At 45.0% G+C, this 15,763-nt stretch overlaps 1 protein-coding gene across 1 annotated transcript in view; it reads left to right on the top strand.

Moving 5' to 3' along the window:
- The window catches only part of LOC144338877 (polyprenol dehydrogenase), a 317,444-nt gene that overhangs the window by 259,405 nt on the left and 42,276 nt on the right, over positions 1–15,763 (top strand). The gene's annotated exons all lie outside the window — the stretch shown is intronic.

Below are 15,763 nucleotides of genomic sequence, written 5' to 3'. Positions count from 1 at the left end.
GTATTTGTATATGTATTTGATGTATGATGTCTATGTATTTATGCATAAAAATATGTGCAGACATAGCTGTGATGTGTGAGTGCATGTGTATTTGTATATGTATTTGATGTATGATGTCTATGTATTTATGCATAAAAATATGTGCAGACATAGCTGTGATGTGTGAGTGCCACTCAAATAGCTACAGACACCACCATTTCCATGTACTTAGCCTGGTAAGAAATATCGTATTATCAATGCTAGTGGCTGTTGTTGGAAGGTCCGGAATGATTTTAACTTTCTGTGTCTTCTCATTGGAGGTTAATAACACTTTTCAGATTTGCCATCCTGGTGGGATCTTAAGCTTCTATGCAGGAGTCAATGATTTCCCAGTCAACACCCATTTGGAATCTTCTGTCTCAGCACTGGGTGTGGACTTCCTTTGCTGAAGCCCCATCCGTATTTTAAGTGATTAGAATTGTAGCATTATAAGTCAGCAAATGTGGAGACCACTTAGAGGGACCGTGGAGATCCTGTGCAACCCAACGTCTCATTTCTTCATTGCGTGTAACATTCTTACTCATTAGTAATGGGAGCAGTTTATCACAGAGCAGTTGGAAATGGACATGCATGACTGACATGGTGCCCTGTGCAGAGACACAGAAAAACAGAAATGTCTATCCTCTTAGGGACTTTTCTGCAGCTACTTCCATCCATTTGCTATGGCCTTGCATCCACCAGTAAGCAGAAAAAACTAGGAATCTCAGGCCGGGTGCGGCGGCTCACACCTGTCATCCCAGCACTTTAGGAGGCCGAGGCAGATGGATCACAAGGTCAGGAGTTCAAGACCAGCTTGGACAACATAGTGAAACCCCGTCTCTACTAAAAATATAAAAATTAGCCGGGCGTGGTGGCGGGTGCTTGGAGTCCCAGCTACTCAGGAGGCTGAGGCAGGAGAATCGCTTGAACCCGGGAGGTGGAGGCTGCAGTGAGCCGAGATCATGCCATTGCACTCCAGCCTGGGCAACAGAGCAAGACGCCATCTCAAAAAAAAAAAAAAAAAATAGGAATGTCAGATATGATATGTTTCTCCAGCGGACTCTTACTTTTTTCTGGGGGGAACAGAATTTTACTGAGCAATGAGTATATGAACCACATCTGTGACAGTGGATACAGGCTAACACCACCTGACACAGCCTCACCAGCGTATTCTCCATCACTCAACCACCACTGTGACAGTGGATACAGGCTAACACCAGCTGACACAGCCTCACCAGCGTATACTCCATCACTCAACCACCACGTTTACCTTTTGCAATGGCTGTTGCTTTCCTAGGATGCTCCTCTGTTCCTTTTCTCAACAGATTTTAAACTAGGCACACAGGGCTCTCAGATAGAAAAATATTCTGGAAACTGGGACAGGGTAGGATTTGAATCAAAAGAGTCTTGTTGTTGGATTGGCTTTGTACCCTATCTCTTCTGTAGAGAATCTCATGCACATACAGGGTTTACTTCTTCCTAGACTTATCTAGATCTTCCTTGCATGCTAAGACTTTTTACCTTCGCTCAATGCTTCCGAGGCACCTCAAGGCAGGAAGTCCAGTGTGGAGTTCCTGAGCCCATGGCTGACACCGGTTCTACAGGAGAATATTTCCTTCTCCTGTTTTTAGAAGACTGTCAGCATTTCTTCACCCATGGCCTCCCACCTGACCTTAAAGCCAACAATGATAGTGGCTCACGCCTGTAACCTCAGCACTTTGGGAGGCCGGGGCAGTTGGATCACGTGAGGTCAGGAGTTTGAGACCAACCTGGACAGCATAGTGAAACCCCGTCTCTACTAAAATTACAAAATTAGCTGGGCGTGGTGACGCATGCCTGTAAGTAATCCCAGCTATTCGGGAGGCTAAGGCAGGGGAATCGCTTGAACCTGGGAGGTGGAGGTTGCGGTGAGCTGAGATCGTGCCACTGCACTCCAGCCTGAGTGACAAGAGCGAAACTCCATCTCAAAACAACAACAACAAGAACAACAACAACAAAGCCAGCAGTGAGACACCTTTGAATCTCTCTCTCTCTTGTTCTCTCTCTCTCCCTCTCTTCCCTTCTCTCTCTTTCTCTCATCTTGCCTTCTCTTTTTTTAATCTCCTTCACTTACTCTTGTTCTTCTGCCTGCCTTGTAGAAGAAGCGTTGTGATGATTTGGGGCCCGTCAGGATCATCTCAGATCATCGCCTCATCTCAGGATCTTCCACTGAATCACATCTGCAAAGGCCTTTTTGCCGTGACAGTCACATTTTCATGTGTTCCAGAGATGAGGACATGGACATTTTTTTCATGTTTTCAGTTATTACTCTACCAAATTGGGAATAGGTTGTGGGCGTCTTTGGGGCCATTATCCTGTCTACCACATGAGATTAGGATGTGGATATCTTTGGGGCCATTATTCTGTCTCCCATATGGGGATTAGCATATGAACATCTCTGGGGCCGTTACTCTGTGTTGCACATGGGATTTAGGATGTGGACATCTTTGGGGCCATTATTTTGTCTACGACATGGGGATTAGGATGTGGACATCTTCAGGGCCATTATTCTGTCTCCCACATGAGGATTAGGATGTGGACATCTTTGGGGCCATTGCTCTGTCTACCACATGGGATTAGGACGTGGACATCTTTGGGGTCATTATTCTGTCTCCCACATGGGGATTACAGTGTGGGCATTTTGGGGGTCATGATTCTGTCTGCCAGATAGATAATGTGGACCTGGACATCTTGGGGTGTGCATTATTTAACTTGCCATACCTGCCTACTCTGCCCGTCACATACTTCACTTGCAGGAAAAATACAATAAACAAGATTCTTGACCTCATGGAAATCATACTCTAGCACAGGAAAAAAACATTGGGTCGATAATCATTGTGTGCAGTGTCCTGCCTTACAAAACACAGCTCTTGCAGTGTGACAGCACAGTCGTGTAAAGTACAGAGAAGATTGCATCCCATGTCCCACGCCTCCCTGGAATGCCCCAGCCTGTGCTGCTCAGAACCGCATTTCCAGGAGATGATCCTGAGAATCCATTTGTTACAAGGTGATGGCTTGAAATAATACTTTGCACTTTCTTCCTTTTATCTTTTTGTTGTACATCGTTCAAGAGGTTGCCCAGGCGGTGGCTCTCCTGAGCTCTACCTCCTGTCAGATCGGTAACAGCATTAGATTCTCATAGGAGCGCAAACCCTACTGTAAACTGCATGAGAGGGACGTAGGTTGTGCACTCCTTATAAAAATCTAATGCCTGATGATCTGCGCATGTGAGGGATCTAGGTTGCATGCTCCTTATGAGAATCTAATTCCTGATGATCTGTCACTGTTTCCCATCACCCCCAGATGGGACTGTCTAGTCACAGGAAAACAAGCTCAGGGCTCCCAGTGATTCTATATGATGGTGACTTACAGAATTATTTCATTATATAGTACAATGTAATAATAATACAAATAAAATGTACAATAAATGTCATGCACCTGAATCATCCCAAAACCATCCCCCAACCCCACCTCCACCACCTCTGTTCAGAAAATTGTCTTTCACAAAAGTGGTCCCTGGTGCCAAAAAGGTTGGGGACTGCTGCCCTAAACTGTTTCCCCAGAACCTTCCCTCCAGAACTCCTCTTAGTCAGTCACATGCCTCAAGTCTCATGGAAAACAGCCCCAGCTGAGCTCAACAAGGGTGACTTCCAAGGCAAGAAGGAGCTACACTTTGTGCTTTTCTTTTTTTATTCTTAGACACAGCAATCAAGGTTTCGCAAACATAAAATACTTCAGATGTAGAATGTTTTTTCATTTTCTAGTGGGTTGAAAATAGAACCCGACTGCCTCTGTCTGGCTGCTGGGGGAAGCCCAGGGGCAACGTGATGATTTATCAAGCACAAGAATAAATCAATAACAGACCTCCTGCAGAGCCAGTATGTATAGTTTATTCACTGTAAAATTGTATTTATGTAGCTTCCCATCCCCATGTCTGAAAATTGACAGATTTTTAACAACTGCAGTGGATTTATAGATTTATCCTTGTCAGACATCTTCCCATAACTGTAATGGATGAATTTCTTTCTGAGATAAAGAATTACTAAGCGTTATTTTCCCTACCACTAAAGAAATACGTCCATGGTACAGGGTGACCCTGAAAAATAACAATGATTTTTGCCTGGCCAGAGACCTACAGACTCTGGTTTTTGGTACAGTTCATTTACCCATTTGAATGAATGAATGAATTTGAAGGACTGAAATAATTCAAATGAATGAATGAATTCAGAGGAATGACTGAAGGCAAATGATGAATGAATTCAAAGGAATGAACAAATGAATTCAAATGAATGAATCCAAATAAATGAACAAATGAATTGAACAAATGAATTGAAAGGAACAAATCAATTCAAAGGAACCAGAGAATTCAAAGGAATGAATGAATTAATTCAAAGGAATGAAAAAATTCAAAGGAATGAATCAATGATTTCATATGAGTGAATTTGAATGAATGAATTCAAATGAATGAACAAATGAATTCAAAGGAACAAATGAATTCAAAGGTATGAATGAATTCAAAGGACTGAATGAATAAATGCAAAGGAATGAATGAATTCAAATGAGCGAATGAATTCAAATGAATGAACAAATGAATTCAGAGGAACAAATGAATTCAAAGGTATGAATGAATTCAAATGACAGAATGAATACATTCAAAGGAATGAATGAATTCCAATGAGTGAATGAATTCAAATGAATGAACAAATGAATTCAAAGGAACGAATGAATGCAAAGGAATGAATTCAAAGGAATGAATGAATGAATTCAAAGGAATGAATGAATTCAAATGATGCAAGTGAGTGAATGAATGAAATCGAATGAATGAAATCGAGTGAATGAAATCGAATGAATGAATGAATTCCAATGAGTTCATTGAAATGAGCAAATGGGCACAGGGCACCTAGAAGACCCATGAGAGGTAAGGAAGATTCATTCGGGGGGGCCCAGGTGTGCAGTTTTGTATCAACAGCAGACTGAGGTGCAATGGAGGCGGCCCTCACTGAGGACCCACTTTCTGGTGGGCAGACACCTGAGCAGCCATCTCCTGTCTTTGTGGGCACCTGGCATTTTCTGTGTGAATTGGGCTCCGCAGTCGTCTGGTCTCCCTCCTGGGAAGACGGAAAGTGTCGCCTCACGGCTCATGCAATCGTCAGCGGATCCTGGAGTCTGCATAGGTGTAGACCAGTTGTTCTGCGTGCCTTCCGTTTGCTTCTCTTCCAGAGCTGCTCTCTGTGGATGGATGGAGTAGCTTTCTGTTCTGTAGTGGCTTCCTCTGCCTCTCCCGGTGGCGCCTCCTGTGAGCACGTGGCATTTGGATGTTATTCTAGTGTTGGTGTTGGCGGCAGCATGGGATGTGGTCTGCTGTGACTCGGTGGCAGGCTGTTGGAGGCTGTTCCCTGCCAGAGAAGGCTGCATGTCCAGGGCGTCCGTCCCATCGCCTCCCTGGACTGGCTCCATCCTTCCCACGGCGCTCCCGAGATTCTAGGAAGTGGGTTGAGAAGCAGTGGTTTTTCAGTTACTCAAATGCTTTTCTCCTCTCTCTCTGTCTCTCTCTCTCTCTCTGTCTGTCTCTCTCTCTCTGTCTCTCTGTAACTCTCTGTCTCTCTGTAACTCTCTGTCTCTCTCTCCTCCTTCTCCCCCTGTCTCTCTGTCATTCTCTCTTTCTACCTCTTCACTGTCTGGGTTTTCCTCTCCCTTTTGCTTTTTCTCTCTGTCTCTCTCCTCAACCCACCCCTGTACCCTCTTCTATTTTGCTCTTGATCTCTCTTCTCCCTCCCTCTCTCTCTCCCCTTCTCTCTCCTCTCTCTCCCTTTATCCCTCTCTCTCTCCCTCCCTCTCTCACTTCTCTCTCCTCTTTCTTCTCTCTCTCCCTCCCTTTCTCCCTCTTTCTCCCCTCTCCTTTTCTCCCTCTCTCTCCCTCCCTCTCTCTCCCTCTCTCTGTCCCTCCCTCTCTCCCTCTCTCTCTCCCTCTCTCTGTCCCTCTCCCTCTCTCTCCCTCTCTCTCCCTCTCTCTCTCCCTCCCTCTCTCCCTCTCTCTCTCCCTCTCTCTGTCCCTCCCTCTCTCCCTCTTTCTCCCCTCTTCTGTCTCTCTGCCTTTCTTCCTCTCTCCCTCCCTCCTTCTCCCTTCTTCTCTCCCTCCCCTCTTTCTTCTCTCTCTCTCCCTTTCTGTTTCCCTCTCTCACACCCTCCCTCTTCTCCTTCTCTATCTCCTTTCTCTTCCTCTCTCTCCCCCTACTCTCTTTCTCCTTCTTCCCCCATCTCTCCTCTCTCCCTTGCCTTCCTTCTCTCCCTGTCTTTCTCTCTTTCTCTGTCTCTCTCTGTCTCCCCCTCTAGTCCTCCCTCTCCTCCTCTCTCCCTCTCGTTTGCCCTCCCTCTCTCTCCCTGTTCCCTCTCCATCTCTCTTTCTCTGTCTCTCTTCCCTCTCTCCTTCTCACTTCCTCTCTTCTTTGCCCTCCCTCTCTCTCTCCTCTTCTCTCTCTCTCTCTCTCTGACTGCCCTTTCATCCCCACCACTCTCCTTTCTTCTCCAAGCAGAGAACTCTCCCTTCTCCTCCCCTGTTCAGGACACACCTCACCTGCGTTCACTGCTTGAGGCACAACGTGTGATTGTGACCCTGAGCGTCCACTCCTCAGTAAAATGACATTGGGGGCACGGACCAATGAATGATGGTTTCATTGTTCATTTTCCACCTTTCAATTGGCAGATCAATGAACGATAATTGTACAGTTTATTTTCCACCTTTCAATTGGCAGATCAGTGAAAATAATTTTATTGTGTATTTTCCACCTTTGAATTGGCAGATCAATGAGCGATAATTTTATTGTGTATTTTCCACCTTTGAACTGGCAGATCAATCAACGATAATTTTATTGTGTATTTTCCACCTTTGAATTGGCAGATCAATGAACGATAATTTTATTGTGTATTTTCCACCTTTGAATTGGCAGATCAATGAACGATAATTTTATTGTGTATTTTCCACCTTTGAATTGGCAGATCAATGAGCGATAATTTTATTGTGTATTTTCCACCTTTGAATTGGCAGATCAATGAACGATAATTTTATTGTGTATTTTCCACCTTTGAACTGGCAGATCAATGAGCGATAATTTTATTGTGTATTTTCCACCTTTGAACTGGCAGATCAATGAGCGATAATTTTATTGTGTATTTTCCACCTTTGAACTGGCAGATCAATCAACGATAATTTTATTGTGTATTTTCCACCTTTGAATTGGCAGATCAATGAACGATAATTTTATTGTGTATTTTCCACCTTTGAATTGGCAGATCAATGAACGATAATTTTATTGTGTATTTTCCACCTTTGAATTGGCAGATCAATGAGCGATAATTTTATTGTGTATTTTCCACCTTTGAATTGGCAGATCAATGAACGATAATTTTATTGTGTATTTTCCACCTTTGAATTGGCAGATCAATGAGCGATAATTTTATTGTGTATTTTCCACCTTTGAATTGGCAGATCAATGAGCGATAATTTTATTGTGTATTTTCCACCTTTGAATTGGCAGATCAATGAGCGATAATTTTATTGTGTATTTTCCACCTTTGAATTGGCAGATCAATGAATGATAGTTTTATTGTGTATTCTCCAGCTTTGAATTGGCCGATCAATGAATGATAGTTTTATTGTGTATTCTCCAGCTTTCAATTGGCCGATCAATGAATGATAGTTTTATTGTGTATTTTCCACCTTTCAATTGGCCGATCAATGAATGATAGTTTTATTGTGTATTCTCCAGCTTTCAATTGGCCGATCAATGAATGATAGTTTTATTGTGTATTCTCCAGCTTTGAATTGGCAGATCAATGAATGATAGTTTTATTGTGTATTCTCCAGCTTTGAATTGGCCGATCAATGAATGATAGTTTTATTGTGTATTCTCCAGCTTTGAATTGGCCGATCAATGAATGATAGTTTTATTGTGTATTCTCCAGCTTTGAATTGGCCGATCAATGAATGATAGTTTTATTGTGTATTCTCCAGCTTTGAATTGGCCGATCAATGAATGATAGTTTTATTGTGTATTCTCCAGCTTTGAATTGGTGAAGAGACAGATTCTGTGGATGCTCATAATGTGGATGGCACCCGATACACTGATGTGGCCACGGGGTTTTTTTATTCCTAGAAAAATCACAGTGAAACCTCAGTATATTCACTGATGATTAAAGCTTGTGCACCAGAATCTCAGAAGTCACCACAAAAGAATGTATCCATGTAGCCAAAAACCACTGGTTTCAAAAAAAACTGTTGAAATTTTAAGAAACAGGCCAGGCATGGTGGCTCATGCCTGTCATCCCAGCACTTTGGGAGGCCGATGTGGATGGATCACGAGGTCAGGAGTTCGATACCATCCTGGCCAACGCAGTGAAATCCCATCTCTACTAAAAATACAAAAATTAGCTGGGTGTGGTGGCGGGCACCTGTAATCCCAGCTACTCAGGAGGTTGAGGCAGGAGAATCGCTGGAACCCCGGAGGTGGAGGCTGCAGTGAGCTGAGATAGTGCCACTGCACTCCAGCCTAGCGGCAGAGCGAGACTCTGTATTCAAAAAATAAAATAAAATAATAAAAATTTTAAAAAACAGGCAAATTATTATTTTATTTATTTTATTATTTTTTTTTTATTTTTTTGAGACGGAGCCTTGCTCTGTCGTCCAGGCTGGAGTGCAGTGGCACAACCTCTTCTCACTGCAACCTCCGCCTCCCGGAAAAAACAGGCAAATTAAATCTATGGTAATAGAAATTGGAATCATAGTTACCTTAGGGGAATGTGATAATTAATTTTGGGTCAAAAGAAGGTTTATGGGTGCAGATGCGGGAGGCAGTTCCGTGAGACGGGAGAGTGCCCACTTTGTATGGTTCCATTGCGATTTCCCTCATGGTCTCTGCACCTTTATGGTTTTTGAGACGGAGTTTCGCTGTCGTCAGCTGGGGTTGGAGTGCAGTGGCATGATCTCGGCTCGCTGCAACCTCTACCTCCCAGGTTCCAGCAATTCTCCTGTCTCAGCCTCCCAAGTAGCTGAGATTACAGGTGCCTGCCACCACGCCCAGCAATTTTTTTTATTTTGTATTTTTAGTAGAGACGGGATTTCACCAAGTTGGCCAGGCTGGTCTGAAACTCTTGACCTCAGGTGATCCGCCTGCCTCGGCCTCCCAGAGTGCTGGGATTACAGGTGTGAGTCACCGTGCCCAGCCCTGTGCACCTGTTTTCTACATTTCTTTGATTTAAAAGAAAAAAATTACTTGACAAAAATAAATAGAATTTTATTGATGCCAAAAAAATATGATGATGGAAAATTTAAAACACATACAAAAGCCTACACGCATTTGAATTTGCCATCGATTGTCTAACAGATACTCAATTCTGCATTTCTGACTTCCGTCTATCCCTCCTCTGGGGCACCATTGTCTCTCCCTGGGCCACGATAATGGCCTCTCCTAACAGGCATCTCAGGCACCCATCCAATCTCTCTACCTGGCACCACTCTGCTTACATAGGAAGAGGAAAATTAATACCTAAAGCCGTTGGCAAAGAACTCAACAACAAAACAATGTGTCCTTCAGCATCTGTCAGGCTTGTGTTCCGTAAATATCAGTGTTTGAGGTGGGTGTGCTGCCTAGAAACGTCTCCAGGACACTGTGGTTTAAAATATGGGTGCGGGGCTGGGCGCGGTGGCTCACACCTGCAATTCCAGCACTTTGGGAGGCCGAGGCAGGCGGATCACTAGGGATCAGGAGTTCGAGACCAGACTGGTCAGCATGACAAAACCCCTTCTCTACTAAAAAAAAAAAAAAAAAAAAAAAAAATTAGCTGGGCTTTGTGGTGCACACCTGTAATCCCAGCTACTTGGGAGGCTGAGGCAGGAGAATCACTTGAACCCAGGAGGCAGAGGTTGCAGTGAGCCAAGATCAACCCATTGCACTCCAGCCTGGGTGACAGATTGAGACTCTGTCTCAAAAAAATGACATAAAAAATAAAATACGGATGCACTGCACTCCAGCCTGGTTGACAGAGCGAGACTCTGTCTCCAAAATAATAATAATAGTCGGGCTGGGTGCAGTGGCTCACACCCGTAGTTCCAGCACTTTGGGAGGCCGAGGCGGGAGGATCACTTGAGGTTAGAAGTTCAAGAGCAGCCTGGCCAACATGGTGAAACCCTGTCTCTACTAAAACTACAAAAGGTAGCTGCACATCAGGGCAGGCACCTGTAATCACAAGTACTTGGCTGTGGCAGGAGAATGACTTGAACCCAGGAGGCGGAGGTTGCAGTGAGCCGAGATCACACCATTGCACTCCAGTCTGGGCGACAGAGCAAGAGTCTACCTCAAAAAAAAAAAAAAAGTAATAGTAATAATAAAATAGAAATAAATGTAATATTACTCTCAGCAGCTCACTAATGATGAATTACCAGCATCCAGGGCCCCTGCGCGTGCCTGGTGCGTTCCCCACGGTGCAAGGAATGCGCGCACACAGCTTACCCGCCAGGCGAGCCCCTCGCACGGCTCGGATCCCTCTGGGGCACAGGTCATCACCTGCCTGCACAGCAGCACTGTCCCCTCTGCTCTTGGGAAGGATCCCTTCCCCAGCAATGCTGTTGTCACCAAGAATTTGCTCAGAGCTGCAAGCCATGATCCTGAGAACGAGCACAGAAACAGAAAAGCAAACGCTGCATGTTCTGACTTATACCTGGAACGTACGCAGCGGGTTCTCATGGACACAAAGATGGGAAGAGCAGAAACTTTTGGCTGCTAGAAAGTAGGGGGAGGGAGGCAGGCAGGGGATGAAAAACCACCTGTTGGGTACCATGGCCGTTTGCTGGGTGACAGGTTCACTCACCGCCTCACCCTCAGGCTCTAATGTGTATTCCTCTATTCCGTATGCCCCTTCCATGCCAGAAGCATACCCAGAGCTTAGCGCCCACTTATCAGGGAGAACGTGTGGTATTTGCTTTTCTGTTCTGGAGCGACTCCACGTAGGATAAGAACCTCCAGTTCTATCCAAGTCACTGTCAAAGACACGATTCCGTTCTTTTTGACGGCTCAGCAGTATTCCATTCCATTTTCTTTATCCAGTACTCCATGGTACTTAGGTTGATTCCGTTTGTTTGCAATTGTGAGTTGTGCCGCAAGAAAGAGACAGGTGCAGGCATGGTTTTTTGTTTTTTTTTGTTTGATTGTTTAATTAATTTATTTATTTTTGAGATAGAGTCTCACTCTGTCACCCAGGCTGGAGTGCAGTGGTGCGATCTCGGCTCACTGCAACCTCCGCCTCCCAGGTTCAAGCAATTCTCCTACCTCAACCTTCCAAGCAGCTGGGATTACAGGTACGTGCCACCACACCTGGCTAATTTTTGTATTTTTAGTAGAGATGAGCTTTGCCATGTTGCCCAGACTGGTCTGGAACTCCTGACCTCAGGCGATCCGCCCGCCTCAGCCTCCCAAAGTGCTGGGATAACAGGCGTGAGCCATCATGCCTGGCCTGCAGGCGTCTTTTTTATATAAGGACTTCTTTTCCTTTGGGTAGATGCTCTGGAGTGGGATTGCTGGATCGAGCGAATGATCTGCTTTTAGTTCTTTGAGGAACCTCCATGCTGTTTTCTATACAGCTTGTACTAATTCACTTTTTTGGGGGGCACCGGCATGTGGGCAGCTCTGCCTGGGGGTGTCCTGTGAGGCTGCAGCTGGGGCTGACTTTATCTGAAGGCTTGACCAGGTTGGATGTCCAGGATGGCTTTCTCTGGTGGTAGGAAGCTGGTACAGCCTGTCACCTGGGCTCAGCTGGGAGGGCCAACAAGAACAGGTACCTGTGTCCTCTCCAGCGTGTCAGGCTGAAGGTGCTGAGGCTTCTTAAACCAAAGCTGGCTCCTCCCAGACTCAGCATTCCCAAGAACCAAGCAGGGGGCACGTGACCTTATTGACCCAACTTTGGAAGTCATACAGTGTTTACACCACTGTGGCAGTCTACGAAAGAATTAACAAGAAAGTTAATGAGCATGACCGAGATTCAAGGGAGGGGGCATACACTCCAGCTCCCAAAGAGACGACTGTCAAAAGAATTTTCAGGCCTGCTTTATAGCCCCCCGAAGCTGCCTTTCAAAATGAGGCATGCATAAGCCAGGTGTTCACGACGAGCTCGTCTCTCCTAAGCTGGGAATTTATGACACTTCAGGCACAGATTGAGCTGTGTGTCTCCAGATCCTTCACATCAAATAAAATATGAGGAAAATGGCATCGTGAAAGATGTTTATAGTTCATCAAAATGCAAAGCTTCCCATCCACCCACAGCAACCTATTCTGGTGTTTTTGTTTTTTTTGTTGTTGGTTTTTGTTTGTTTTTGAGACAGAGTCTCATTCGGTCGCCCAGGCTGGAGTGCATTGGTGTGATCTCGGCTCACTGCAACCTCTGCCTCCCAGGTTCAAGTGATTCTCCTGCCTCAGCCTCCCGAGTAGCTGGGATTACAGGCGCCCGCCATCGTGCCCGGCTAGTTTTTTTTTTTTTTTTTTTTTTGTATTTTTAGTAGAGACAGGGTTTCACCATGTTGGCCAAGCTGGTCTCGAACTCCTGACCTCAAGTGATCTGCCTGCTTTGCCCTCCGAAAGTGCTGGGAGGATCACAGGCATGACCCACCGGGCCGGGCTTTTTTTCTGGATATCTCCTAAGGTGAGCTCTGACATGCTTCTCAGAGGTGTTTTGTTAGATGGGCTTTGAGGACTCTAGGAGTGTCGAATGTTTAATACCACATGTGTCTTGTGATTGATCGATACCGGACCCCTCCCGGTTGGTTTATACACCTGATGTTTTACAGGCAGAAGCTCAGGGAATAAGTTCTCCACATGCTGGAAGTTGTTTTTTTTTTTTTTTTTTTTTTTTGAGAGCTAGATATTCACATAGGAGGGGAGAAGCCCTGCGTCTGGCTGGCTGGAAGGTGTGTGCAGGTGAGAAGCAAGGACGGCACCTGAACTGTCTGCTCATTTCTCCGAGAATTTCGGCAGGCCACAGGCCCGGAATGGCACGGCGCTCCCCCTCCCCTGCCACCGTGCTCTGTGAAAGCAGGTCCAGAATTTATTCCTCCTCGTGGGCTCTCGGTCTGGCTGACTTCAGGAGTGAGGCCGCAGACCTTCACCGTGAGTGCTGCAGCTCATAAAGGTAGTGCGGACCCAAAGACGGAGCAGCAGCAGGATTTATTGTGAAGAGGGAAAGAACAAAGCTTCCAGGCCGTGGCAGGCGACCTGGGTTGCCGCTGCCGGTTGGGGTGGTCGTCTTGTATTCCCTTATTTGACGCCGCCCACATCCCGCTGATTGGTCCATTTTACAGAGCGCTGATTGGTCCGTTTTACAGAGCGCTGATTGGTGCATTTACAATCCTTTAGCTGGACAGAAAAGTTCTCCAAGTCCCCACTGGACCCAGGAAGTCCAGCTGGCTTCACCTTCCCAAAGCAGCAATCCACTTCCATCCACGTTTATTTTTTATTTTCCCCTCGCTGTACCCAAAGCGCTATACTTGCACTGTGGAGGCTACAGCCAGAATCAGACGTTGGTTTTTCCTCAAGGACCTCACAGTTGTCCAGCCTCCACTGGGGCCAGGGACGTGTAAAGCCGTGGGACCCCCTGCTGCGTCTGTCGTGGGCCCTCCGTGCCATGGAGCATCCAGTGCGGACCGTGCATCCAAAGTTTTGAAAGGCGGGTTCCAGAGGCTGTAAAACAGGCCTGCAAATTCTTTTCACACTCGTCTCTCTGGGAGCTGGAGTCCCTGCTCCCTCTCTTGAATCTCGGCTGTCCTCATTAACTGTCTTGTAATTCCTAGAATGGGGCAGCGGTGGCAGCTCGGTAGGTCTTCCAAAGTTGGGTGGATAAGGCCACGTGGCTCCTGCTTGGTTCTTGGGAATGCTGAGTCTGGGAGGAGCCAGCTTTGGTTTTAAGTGTTCGTAAAATACAACTGGAAAGATTGTGTGCACAAACACAGGCATGTACACAAATGCACACACATCAGAGAATTCATAGGGAAATGGGTCCATGTACAGAGGCACAAATTCGTACGGATATTACAATACACACAAAAGCAAGCACATACACAAATGCATATACCTCAAAAAATGCATACACCTCAAAAAATGCATACACCTGGAGATACACCTCTACATATACAAACACATAGAGAAATACTAGACCTGCATATATGTATAGATAGCTCCATATGAAATACACAAACACAAGCACATATACAAATGTATATGCATAGAAGATGTACACTATGCAGATGTACATATACAAATACTTAGAGAAATACTAGACCTACATATATGTAAAGATAGCACCATGTAAAATACAAACACAAGCACATATACAAATGCCTATGCATAGAAAAATATGTACACATGCAGATGCAAACACATAGATATACAAATAGAGAAACAGATCTACAAATATCAATATAGCTCCATATTGAAATACATCTTTGAACACAAACACGTGTCCGTATGCAAATGGATTTGTGTGTGTGTATATTAATCATACACCTCAAATGCATTTGCAAATGCAAATGTGTTCACAAATGCAAAAACTGGGATTCCACAGATCAATCAACGTGCATGTTTGCAACGTTGCATGTTTGCATCCACGCAATACATGTAGACGTTCCAATGTACAAATAATGACAAACGTGTGTATGTAGGTATATGAGCATATGCAAATATTTGCGATCATACAATTCCAAATAGAAGCATGTAATATATACATACACTATATGCAGATACACATGCAAAGATGTAAATGTGTATGTACCTGTATACACATGGGAATAAACGTGGACACATGCAAGCTCATATGCACATGTGCATACAACGTATGTAAAATAAAATGTGCACAAATTTATAGGCATTTGAAAATTCACATCTGCATGTAAAGACGTGAACACATATATGTATATGCTAACAACTCTATATGTATATATCTTTGAATTGTGCATATATGCAGTTATATACCCAAGTGTATACCTATATAAACACATACACAAATACATATGCATATATATGTATATGAATATATGTGCCTGTATTTGCATGTACAGTTTACGTGTAGATACACACAGAATTCCAGGTACATATATAACATGCCTGTGTATACACATCTACATTATCCATGTACGTATGAATACATATACACATTGGCATTAATACCCAAGCAAGCTGGTCTGCTCTAAGTACAAGATGATATAGTTCGTGTGTGTTTCTGGGACAAGTGACGTTTGAGGTCAGGCCCCCACAGCAAGGACTTGGGAGCAGGCACTCAGCTGGGCTTGGCCTGACAGGGTGGGGGTGTTCTGTGCCTGGGAGATAGAACGTGTCAAGCACAGAACCTGCAGTGATGATGATGTTTATAGAATCGTGACCGACAGGGCTGCCCTGTGGTCTAGGGGTGAGGACAGGCCATGTTTATACTGAGGTCAGCATTTCTCAAAGGACATCTGAGCAATTTGTTTGTGGGACACTCAGTGAAGAGGGGGTGCCATAGCAGCTATTCTTGTCCAGAATTGTTTTGTGGGGGGCCCAGGAAGGGAGACAGGATCTCTGTTGCCCAGGCTGGGGTGCAATGGCACTATCTCAGCTCACTGCAACCTCCGCCTTTTGGCCTCAAGCAGTCCTCCCGCCTCAGCCTCCCCAAGTAGCTGGGACTCCAGGCA

Source organism: Macaca mulatta, chromosome Y (genome assembly GCF_049350105.2).
Source record: "Macaca mulatta isolate MMU2019108-1 chromosome Y, T2T-MMU8v2.0, whole genome shotgun sequence".
Classification (NCBI taxonomy): Eukaryota; Metazoa; Chordata; class Mammalia; order Primates; family Cercopithecidae; genus Macaca; species Macaca mulatta.
This window is presented reverse-complemented; position numbering and strand designations above follow the sequence as displayed.